The following is an 11,054-nucleotide window of genomic DNA, read 5'->3' on the forward strand; positions in this document are numbered from 1 at the left end:
GTAGACCAAGCAAAAGTCATGCACGCAAACCTGGATCAGGCCGGGCTTCTTCCTCTCTTCGTCCTTTAGATCCTTCTCTCGTCCCAGGACTGTGGTGTACTGAACATCTAGCCCAGCGACCCACTCATCATTTGAGTCTTGGAACATGCGTCTGAAGCGAGAAAGGCATCCTTTCACCGTCGCGGAAGAACGGGTGTAGATGACGTCGAACTCATCGCCGGTGATGGTTCTAACCTTGTACTCACCGCCGATCAGGGAGATTTGGGACGCCATGGATTTGGGAGGAGGGTTAGGATTAGTGGAACTGCTGTAATGTGAATGGATGGGACGACTAGGAGCGAACCACCGTAGTCTTGAAGGACGTGCGGGGACGAGTAGGAGCGAACTGCCAGCGTGCGAACGACAGGGTAGTGGCTTTCCATTCTCCCATGATACACGCTTCCGAGAGCCCTTGGATCTGAGATCGAACGGTTGCATGGCGTGATTCTAGACCTATGGGTGAATATCCTATCCTGGAGGGTTATTCTGCAAATTTTCAGCAACTTAGCATGCGACCGTTTGATCTCAGATCCAAGGGCTGCCAGCAGCCCGTATCGTGGTCGCGCCTACCACGACCGTCGCGTCGCTCGTGCGGTCGCGCCCTTGGAGATTTAACACGGTGCGTTAGGCTATCTGATGTTGGCATGTCATACATAGTCATCACTTAGTCACTCATACTACAACAAGGTTTTGGCTATAAGTGTATTTTTTTACTTCTCTCAATCTCTTTCTTCGTACTCCCTCCGTCCCATAATATAAGAACGTTTTTGACACTAGTGTAGTGCCAAAAACGTTCTTATATTATGGGACACAGGGAGTACAAGTATTTATTGCATTTGCCAAGGAGTGACCTCTTCCAATGAAATGGTGTTGCTAAGTTTGCTTCATTTAATTAGCTATAGTCTCAAAATTGTCTTTTCACCTAGGTACACGCGCTTAGCACCGTTTCTTCCTTGGGTCACCAAACTAGTCTCTCTCTTCTTGATTAACTTGCCACATCAGAATTTATGCCTATGTGGCAAGCTTAAGCACCTGTAGGAGCAAGTAAGTACAATAGTGCGCTTTACATGGCATTTTTGCATATGTGGAGGAAAGAGAGGCAAGGAAAAAGTGGAGAAGTGGGCTCTCATGCAAGGGCCAGCCTCTACTACATGGTGGAGCATTGGGAGAGGCACCTGTATGGAGGTGGTCAGGAATCGGGAGACTCACGCCGGTCGTAGCGCCGCAGTTAAAATGATAATGGCAAGTCAAATCACGGGGCCCCACCTGTCCAGCAGTAACTCGCTGTCAAATCACACAGCCCTACGTTTGCAGCAGCCTACTCCCTCGTCTTCTCGCGTCTCTGTCGAACCGACTAGGCGGAACTGCCCCGCCTACCGCGCAGGAAAAGCCCGCGCCGTATACTCCCTCCGTCTAGGTGACCAAGGTGGAGAGGAAAATGAGAGAACTTAATGTTTAGTATTTGCTAAGGCTGGTTGTAATGGTACTAGCCTTAGCAATTTTGATGAGGTGTCATAGAATTAAATGAAGAAAGAGAGAGAGAGTTGAGTACTATGTGTCATACATGGCAATAAATAAAGTACTACATGATACTAATATATGATACATGGCGCAGGAGTACTAAGTATTATTAATACAGTTTTGCTAGAACTCATCTAGATGAGATATAATTTGGTCTCATTCATCTTTTATAGCCATTAGATGTGATGCTATATAAGATGCGTGTGTGCTGACGTGGGTTGTATTTGTTCATATGCAACGAACTGACCACTGCATGTCATGTTTGATAGTCTCAAGTCATTAAAAGCATACAAGCCCCACATCTCTTCTTGGTTGATTCCTCTATTTATGTCAAAAAATAAAAAACAACGTGAGAGTTAATGCACCACGCCTATGTGTTTACTATTTGGTTTTCGTAAGCTGACTTAATACTCACCTAGACGGAGGGAGCATTCGATTTGACAGCGGGCGGCGCGGTTCCCGATACGGCTTTAATGCAGACGAGGGAGGGAGTAGCGGTTCCCGATATGTTGAACGGCCAATGCATCCTCCTTCAATTAATGCATGAGGTAAGTAATGGGAGGAGGTCCGGGAAAATAGGCTGCACGATGTGAATGCAACGCAGTTTGCCCTCATTGCCCTCATATAAAGGCGCCCCTCCATTCCAATGCATCTACCACATCGTACGCACCTAAGCATTTGCCTAAGCACCTACACTAAGCGCAAAAGAGCTCACTCCAGACCCATGGCGGTGATGCGCGTGAGCGGCCGGCGGCTGCCCCAGATGGTCCACGATGCCGGCCTGCGGCATGGCGCCGAGGATCGTCTCCAGACGGTGTTGGAGACCGGCTGGTGGATGGCCGCCGTCGACGCCAACTACGACTCTCAGTTGAACCAGATGATCGTTGCCACCAGCAACAAGTTCACCGTCCTCAAGAAGCTCGCGGACGACATCGCCGTACTCCTCCAGCCCGCGCGCCCGGGCTCCTCATTGCCTGCCACCCTAATCGGCCTCCATGGCCGGAACCTCTTTCAAGCACTGGTGGCCCTGCGACTGCCCGCCGACGCCACGAAGAATGTCCACCTGGAGGTCGCGCTCACCGCGAGGCGCCTCGCCCTACAAGAATTCGTCGACCTACACATCCACGTGTACGAGCAAATCGTGTACATAGGTATCTACAAGGCCAGTGAGGACGCTACGACGTTGGCCTTCCTCAACCGGCTGGAAGCCTTGGATGCCTTTGCTGAGAAGCACCTCGACCTCGCCACAAAAGCCGCCGCTCCTTAGCCGCCGGTCGGTGGGCCGGCGCACTAACTTGAGGAGGAGGAGGCCGTACGTTCGTGGATCCATCTTTCTTCCTGCCTTCTGTAACCACCACTGTGATCGCATCATCCTGGGCTTAACTCTTATTGTGCTGTTGCATTCTCGTTCGCGTCGCACCCCCACACGCCCGGGAATCGGGAGTACAACACGGCCCGTCCGGCACGACACATAGCTTAGGGAAGGCGTGTTGCCTAGCATTTTCACTTTCATGTGGGACCGCCTTTGAGCAAACCGACACCCCGCCCGCCGCCGGGTTGGAAAACAGAAACGAGGGGAAGATCTAGCTGTAGCATGGAAGCCAAGAAATTTGGTGTCAGACGGGGCTCGTTGATAGAGTAGGAGCATTCCGTACTAGTACTACTCCTACTAGTACCAAGTTTGTACTCCTAATACTATATTACTAGTACTAGCACTATACAACTAGTAGGTACGTGCACGGCACAACATCGTAGGAACAAAAAACGGGAAGATCTTGTTTTGGGTGATTCATCTTTTTTTCAATCAACGTAGTACGAATAATATGATGTGGGGGGCACCCATGAAGCTTATGTGGCTTGGTTGCATGGCTACGGAAGGTTAGAGAAAAATAAATAGATAATGTGTTTAGAGTGCACTCCACTAAATAGATATACTTTAGATCCATTGCAACGTACCGGCACATCTATATCTATACCCCCTATATAGAGTGTGAAAAACTTTGAAAGTTGGTCGTTGGATGAAGCCAATCCGACGGTACAAAGATGGCAAATCCGAGCACTACTGGCCGTTGGATATCATCCACCAGATTCTGCCACATGTATAATCTAGAAGACTCCATGGTTGAACTTAATTCATGACTAACTTTGCCACAACTAAGCTTAGGCAAAGTTATTAGTTCTTCAAAATGAGAGCCACAAGTTGGCAATCCTAAGGGAATCTTGCCACATTTTTGTGTGTATGTCATGTGGGGCCTTAGTGTGGCTTGCCTAAGGTGTGGCTTGAACCAAACACTCACCTAAGTTAATCAAACTTGCCTAACCTTACATTCCACCAGATTTTGCCACATGTTAGAATCCAGAAAGCTCCACATGTAGAAGCATAATGCACAAACCACCAGAATCTCATGCGTGCAATGCACGTATACCTTACTAGTACTAGTTGGTAGTAGTAAGAAAAAAATTCCAGTTTTGGCACGAGCTCGTACTGCGGGAGCACCACAAGGCCTGCCGCAGGAGTTACATTTCCCTCTCGGGGCCCACGGGACTGAACTTCAGTGGCTTAGTGCCCGGCCTATGAGTCAATGACATGCGGACCTTAAATGCGGCTGGCCCACATGTCATTCTCATGGTGGTGGCGTGGTTCGCGACTCACTCATTCGAGATGAACCGGCCGGTGGTGGCGTGGCCGTGGCGAGGGTGCCACAGCTGGGCGTCGGGGCGTTACGAGGCGTAGATGGCCACACCGGCGGGTACTACCTGTAGTACTTAAGTACTCCAGCTGAGGATTGATGCCCGGGACGAAATGTGTCACAGCCGCTGGATGAAAATTCGATGGTGCGGGAGTACGGATCGGAGCACAGCAGCGGAGCAGGCAAACCGCGTCCAATCGGGTGTGTTTGTGGTAGAAAGTTGATGGTCGCCGCAGTTCAGCTGGCCCGCATGTCATGCACACAAAGGCAGAGGAGCGGTGGGGCCGAGAGGGATGAGGGGCACGTCGGGGGGATGAGCATCCCCTGACGCGAACAATCCTACCATTCTGTCACTTACATGTGGGACCCATAAGCGTGGGTCCCACCTGTCAGCGAAGGAAAGGCAGGGCAAGGCAGTGATAGCCACGTCAGAGGATCCATGTTCACGTCGGGGGACGTCGTGCCGTGGGTTGGAGCGGCGTCGTGGGAATCGCGTGTGGGTGTGGCAGTGGTAGAAACAAGAAACGTGATGGTCGCCGTGGTTCAACTTCCATGGACATGCTGCCATGTCTGCTGTCACATGTATATCAAAACTAGAGTATTTATATTTCAAGCACGTGAACAAGTATTATTCTACTACTTTGGATCCATTGCAACGCACGGGCCAGCACATTGGTAGTAGTAGTGTCCATCTCTATCTCTAGAGGCCTTCCCTCGTTCATCCTTTTCTCTCATAAGATAAACTACTCATACAAATGCATCTTGATGTTCCGTGGAACGCACGAGGATGTTTCCTTGGGGGTCTCTCCAGCGCGGCGTGGCCGTAGTTGCCAGTTGACGCCCCTTGAGATGCCGACATTGAGGGGCACTCGGATTTCCTCCGATGAGCAGGTAAGATGAGTTTGATCACGTAGTAAATGCATTCTAAAGACTACTTCCGTGTCCATTTCCTAATTCTCCCCCTGCCCACTGTTTCACAGGTTAGGCTCGGTGCGAGTGGAGATTGGCTTGCATATGTACGGGAGGGTACCAACATCAATTTGCACAACATTTACAACGGTGACACCGTTCCCGTAGAACCTTTGTCCAACATTGGGATCAGCCATGCAACGGGCCACCGCATGAATTGGTACGATGGAACCACGGTGAGATTGAATAATATAGCACGAACCTTGCACATGGCGGTCAAAGGCGGACCATGCTGTCTGCGGCCGATTTGTTGCCGTACGAATAGGAAGACGCTGTGCTCCTTTCTAACCGCATCTTCGCGGTGACAAACCAGGGGACTTATTTTGTATGGGACACATCCTATGATATACTCCCTCTCTCCCAGTTTATTTGTTTTGAATCTTTTCGTTTTATAAGTTTCAAATTCAAACTTAGAGCTCCCCATCACATGTTGAGATTACAATGTCCATTAAATCGTTGCGTGCATGTATAGTAAAGAAACAAATCTCGAGTTTGGCACAAGTTCGTGCTGCGGGAGCACCACAAGCCCTGGCGCAGGAGTTACATTTCCCTCTCAGGGCCGTCGGACTGAGCTTCAGCGCCTTACTACACCTACCTTTGAGTCAATAACATGTGGACCCGACAGGTGACTGGTCCACATGTAATGCTCCCGTAGGCAGAGGGGCAGTGGGGCCAAGAGGGGTGAGCCGCAGGTCGGGGGACGTGTGGTTTCATGGGTTCGAGCGGCGTCGTGGGAATCACGGGTGGCTGTGGTAGAAACTTGATGCTCGCCGCATTTTAGGTGGCCCACATGTCATGCACACAAAGGCAGAGGGGCGGTGCGGCCGAGAGGGGTGAGGCGCACATCGGGGGGCGTGGTGCCGTGGGTTGGAGAGGCGTCGTGGGAATCGCGAGATGAAACGTGATGGTCGCCGTAGTTGAACTTCCATGGACAAGCTGTCATGTCTACGGACACATGCACTGCATACCGATCACTGGAAGGAGTAGCAGAGAAAGCTATATATGCGGATAAATAGTTCCTTATAGTCAAGCGGATCCACGCTACTACTCTGTTCCAAAGACATGCACACCATCGAAATAGTCCATCTATATCAATATACACCGAGAGGGAATATTTTTTTTACAAGAGAGGAAATAGTTCATCCATCCATAATGCCCTCCTGCTAGTGCAACCTTTTCTTCTTCTTCTTCTTGTTCTCATTCTCTATGGGAGACGGCTTCGCAACAAGCTCTTTGGACCTTGCAGCTATCTCGAAACTCACACGGGCATCGAGGGCAGCATATTTTATCCGCTCATACGTCAAGGGATAATTCTCCCATCCAGACGACCTTAATGCCACCTTCTCGTCACCCTTCTGAAGATTTGTACCGAGCACAAAATTTGCTACATCGAATAGGGATGGTGTCTGTTTATCACAATCTTCTACAGGAATTTTGATTCTGGTTTGTAGGTCAGCGATGCTTTTCAAATCAAGGTTGTACGGCTCCAGCTTCTGTTTGTCCCCTTCGATGGCTGCCCCATAGATGTATACGTCCTCCCGAGACAAGAAATCATGACGCTCACCTGGTATGGAGGGCGAGTGTATGATGTGGTACACCAAAACATCATCTCCGAAGCACAACTGAAGGACGGCGGCGCGCTGGATCTTCCCAGGGGCACTCTCCGTGTACTCTGCGTCGAGACCGATGACCCTCGTCTCTACCTTTTCGAGGGAGTTGGATACATTCTTGATCCACTGCCGAACGACCCTTGGGTGGACGGTGACGGTGGCAACTATGTGCATCGAGCCTTCGACGAGGACATGTTGGACGCTAAAAACCTGCATCACGATCTCTTTCGTCATTTGGAACCGCTGGAACGGAGGGCTATGGTTTGGAGAATTAGGATTAGATGGCTAGTCTAACTGAAGTAGTAGATGATTATTTAAAGAGGTTAAAACAATGTGAACGCAGTGGGGTTTGGATGCAAATGAAGACGAAGGGGAGGTGAAGAAGCCGAGGAGAATCGGTTCCCGATGGAGAAGTAAATGGGAGAAGTGGCGTGCAGGTAGTTGATTAGACGGCTAGGTAGACTAAACGAGAAGGCTATGCGGGTAGACTGATGAGTCGTACCTGTTCGTGTACGTGCCCATCCTTCCTGATAGGTGGGACCTATGCAAACAGATAAAAAAATGTGTCATAGTTTTTTTGAGCGCGTGAATGGGAGACACAACATTCTCTGGTTAAGGAATACTCCCTCCGTTTAGGTGAGTATAAGTCACCTTATGAAAATCAGGTTTTCCCAAAACCTTTAGGTGTGGAGCATTAACTTCCTGCTCGATCCCCTCCCAGCCTCGTTAGCCAGCGTTCTCTTCCTCTGCTGCCGCGTTCTACCTTTCCATTTTTCCTCTTCTCAAGTGTGGAACGATCTGCATGCCGTCCTTGATGCACCAGAACGACCACTGCATGCATCGCGGTAGGGCGTTGATTGGGCATGCACGAGAATTTGGTTCTGCTCGCAATATGGATGATACCTGAACGATGAAGTGAACAGGCATGCTAGCACAGGAGACCTATTTCCGCTATACAATACTGGAGTACTCATGTTCCTACTAGTAGTAGTAGTAGTACAACTGTGGTACACTTGATGGTCAAAATACTATTCATCCGGTCCTCACAGTGAAGTGACAACACCCTGCGCCTGACACTAGTCCGGGCGGCGTGTTCGGGTTACCAAAGTCAGCCTCACCCTGTGCACTGTGCAGTCTATCACCGCCGTTGTACAACACATTGGCGCCTCGCCTTGTCTCCCTCTCCGCTCCCATAGCACCACTCCATCTCCATCCCCTTCTCCGTCTCCGTCTCCATCTCACTGTGCCCCCGTGTACCGTCGCCTCACTTGCCTCCCCCAGTACCACTATTCCCTCGCTAGCCGCTCCAGCACCGACATCCTTCTCCCCCGTAAATCAAGCCCCCTTCCAAACTCCACCATGGCCGAACGCGAACCGCGCAGCATCCATATGAGCCGCGATTGGAGCAATCTCCCCAGTGACATCCTCGACCTCTGTTGTTCGTGTATGGATATGTTGAGTGCCCTGCGGCTGGCTACATGCTCGAGGGACATGCACACGGCCATCGTCGAAGCGAGGCCTAAGCTTTTCGAGACACCCTGGTTGCTGCTATCTGGTCTTGCGAGATTGGCTCACCATGATATAGAGGCGTGCATGATGCCCGTCGACTTCAATCCGATCTCCATTAGCCGAAACTTCTTTGCAGGTATGTAGTGGGTCGCCGTACATCATTTCCCTCGACATCGATCCGATCATCATCGCCCGAAACTTCTTGGCAGGTATGTACTGGGTCGGCATGAACTCCCACTGGATGGCTGCCTTCAGAGAAGACGGTAAAAAGTTGGTGCTCGTGAACTTCCAGACCTCCCATGAGATTATCCTTCCTCCGTTGGATTATATAGAGTATTACCATCGCGGTCCAAGTCATCTAGATTACTACGTCAGTTGGACAGACCTTGTTTTGCAGAAGATTGTAATCTGCCAAGTGCCCACACGACATGCGAATTACGCAGACTTCAAGCTAATTGCCTTGTTCGACCGCGGACTCGCCTATCTTTACGCCGGTGCCTTCTTTAGCTGGAGACAACTCGGCTCGCCGTGGATCATCGTCAAAGCTGATACACACTTCTGTGATGCTATTGAACACAATGGCATCATCTACGCAATCGACAAAGTAGATGGCACCACGTATTGCTGGGACGGCGCGTGTAAGTTGTTTCCATCTCATGTTAATGATGACGCCATGACACTGTTTGAACTTTTTATGATGATTGGCATATCCCTGTTTGAGCAGAATTTGAGTAGAACTATGGCAATGTATTAGAGACGCCATAAATCAGCTATATTTGGAATGAGTTAATTCATGCGATTGTGACCATGTCATTACAACCAATTTGTACCCTGAATAATCAAACGGTTAGGAATATATGGATATTATCCTTATTTTACAGTAATCTATATACTACTAATAAATATGAGTGTGTATCAATGGCCATGTTAGTTTCCTCATTTTCATGATGTAGAAACATGCACCACACTGTTGGTTTCATCTAACCATACATTAGGGAAGTAAATGTGCATACGGAGAACTCTATATTTGGAAGTAGTGAAATCCTGCAATGCTTACACTACAAAAAAATACACTTCCGTGATGATACGTGTTTGTCACAGTAGGTCGCGTTTTTTGTCATGCATGTACATCCATGGCGATTTTATGACAGAATCAAGATAGGCATACCTGTGCTGTCGTAGAAGTGTTCCATGACATTACCAAAATTATCAGAAGTGTCCACTTCCATGATGATAAATCGCGCGTCACAGAAGTGCTTTCGTCAAGGGTGACCGACACGTGGCATCCACCGTAATGGAACGCCGTTAAGCTATTGGGTCGGGTTTTGGATCCGATAACCCATTAACAGTCCCGACCAATGGGAAATTTCCACGTGTAAAATTCTTATTGGCCGGACGAAACACGTGTCAGCTCGTCAGTGGGTCAGATAGGCGCCTATGATATGTCGACACGTGCCACGGCCCACCACTGGCCCATTTAGCTTACAAAGCCGGCCCGTTTGACTTGGTCAAAAGTTAACGGGCTGGCCCATGAAAAGCCTGGTAACGGTCTCTTCGCAAATAGCCCATTTTACGGCCCGTTAGGCCCTAAAGGAAATCGGCCCAACAACATCATGTGGGCCGTCGAATATAACACCATCCTATTTCACTTTCGGCCCATGTATGGCCCACGATGTCTTTCGGCCCATATGAGGCCTTCATATCTTTTGGCCCTTTACAGGCCCACGGTGACTCTAGCCCATAATGAACAGTAATTTTCTTTATACCCGTTAACGGCCCGTGATTTACATGGGCCGTTTCCAGCCCGTGTTAGCTTTCGGCCAATTGACGTCCTATACGTTCTTGGGCTCCTTTTCGGCCCTCGATTACTTCCGGCCCGTTACTGGCCTGTTCCCCTAATGGGCCAAATTCGGCCCATGGCAAGAGTCGGCCCGTTACTGGCCTGTTCCCCTAATGGGCCAAATTCGGCCCATGGCAAGAGTCGGCCCGTTACTGGCCTGTTACCCTAATGGGTCAAATTCGGCCCATGGCAAGAGTCGGCCCGTTTCTGGCCTGTTAACCCGTTGCGCCGTTTCCAGCCCGTCCTATATTCTGTACCATTAATGACCCGTTATGCCTGTGATAGAATTAAGCCTTTGCTGTCCTATGGCCTGTTAACGGCCTGTTACCGTGCTGGGCCGATACCAATTACGCCCGATTATGGCCCATGTAGACCCATTTATCCGACGGCCCGAGGCCCACCGATTACAGGCCCATTTATCGATGGCCCGTAGGAGACCCATGGATCCTACGGCCCGTATATGGCCCATGGTTGTTGCGGCCACTAGCAAACCAGGGAAAAAGAAGACTAGGAAATAAATAAGGCCGAAACTAACGCTAGGCTATTAAGGCGATTGCACAGATTACATCCACTCGGCATCAAAGATCGCCACCAGTGCAAATATAGGGAACACCCTACACTATACAAAAATGGCTTGCTGTTTTCTTCAGCCGGTGGCTGCACGTTAAGAATAAATTTTGTATCGCACCAAAACAAATTACAACTATATAACAAAAGGAAGGTTGGCATAAAACTTAACAGTCTAGCAGATAAATGCACCACCAAAAGTTCAGAAGCTCAGTTCATTTGACCTGACTGTTACGTTTTCATGCTGTATTGTCCGATGGAGCACCATAACCCTCGCCTTTATTTCCCCTAGGCTCCTGAACAACATAG

Source organism: Triticum aestivum, chromosome 2D, assembly GCF_018294505.1.
Source record: "Triticum aestivum cultivar Chinese Spring chromosome 2D, IWGSC CS RefSeq v2.1, whole genome shotgun sequence".
Lineage (NCBI taxonomy): Eukaryota > Viridiplantae > Streptophyta > Magnoliopsida > Poales > Poaceae > Triticum > Triticum aestivum.